Source organism: Condylura cristata, unplaced genomic scaffold, assembly GCF_000260355.1.
Source record: "Condylura cristata isolate star-nosed mole 26May11 unplaced genomic scaffold, ConCri1.0 scaffold00004, whole genome shotgun sequence".
In the NCBI taxonomy this organism is placed as follows: Eukaryota; Metazoa; Chordata; class Mammalia; order Eulipotyphla; family Talpidae; genus Condylura; species Condylura cristata.
The window spans coordinates 1,201,193-1,202,231 of NW_004567105.1; positions in this window are offsets into that span (position 1 = coordinate 1,201,193).

The window sequence follows — 1,039 nt, forward strand, 5'->3', positions numbered from 1 at the left end:
CAGGCCTGTCGCCCCAGGCGGCCGCACCCCTCAGCCGCCCTCCCCAGGCTCCGCTGTCTCCCGGCGGTGACGCCCGGTGTCCCCAGAGCTGAGGGCACCTGGGTGCTTTCCTCTTGCTTGCTGGGGAGCCCCTGGGTCGGCGGGCCCTGCACTCGGGGTGCCGGGTGTGGGGCTGGGCTGGGGCGGCCCCGCAGGCCGGATGGGAGCCAGGGCAGGGCGCGGCCGGGGCGTGTGACTGCAGCGGGCAGAAAGCCACGGGGACGCCGCGTGGGGGCTGCGGGTGTCACCCCCAGGCGACCGCGGCTCTGGCTGGGCCCAGGCGGCGGTGCTGCGCCCGACTCAGTGCCCGACTGAGCTCAGGCAGGCCCCACGCAGCCTGCTGGACTCACCCACAAACGAGGGACCCCAAGGCGGCCCCTGATGCCGGCGGTGAGCCCAGCACAGGCGGTGGCCCCCTCAGCTGCTCGGGGGACACGTCCCGTGACCCCGAGCCAGCCTTGCTGATTCAGCCACCCGGAGGCTCCCTCCGCCCAGCTCCCAGTCCGCTTCTGGCCACCCCTCCCTGGCTGCCTTCCCCGGGGGCACACAGCGCACCCCAGGGGCCTCCACAGCAGCGGGCCCTGAACCCCCAGAGCGCCGTGCGGACCCAGTGCTGGGCGCCCCTGTGCGTTTCCGAGCGTCTGCGGCAGCCCGTGGGGCTCTGATCCCCGCGCTGGGGCGCGAGACCGAGGCCTCGCAGGGCAGGGCCGGGCGGCCGGGGAGGCGGCCAGCGGGTGTGCCCACAGCACCCTCGTGGCTGGCGGCCCGTTCTTCGAAGAACCGGGCGGCAGGTCCACGGTGCCAGCTGAAACCAGAAGGGGCAGGAGCCGCGGGGTGCAGAACGGCCCGAGGGCTCCTGCTCCCGACCACACCGCGGGTCCAGGGTGGTGACGGCCGTGACTTCAGGCCTTGGCCCACGTTCTTGTCTCCAGAACTGAGGCCTTGCTCCGGAGGCGACGCGACGCAGGGCCCCGGCAGGAGGGCGGCCGGCCGGCCGGCC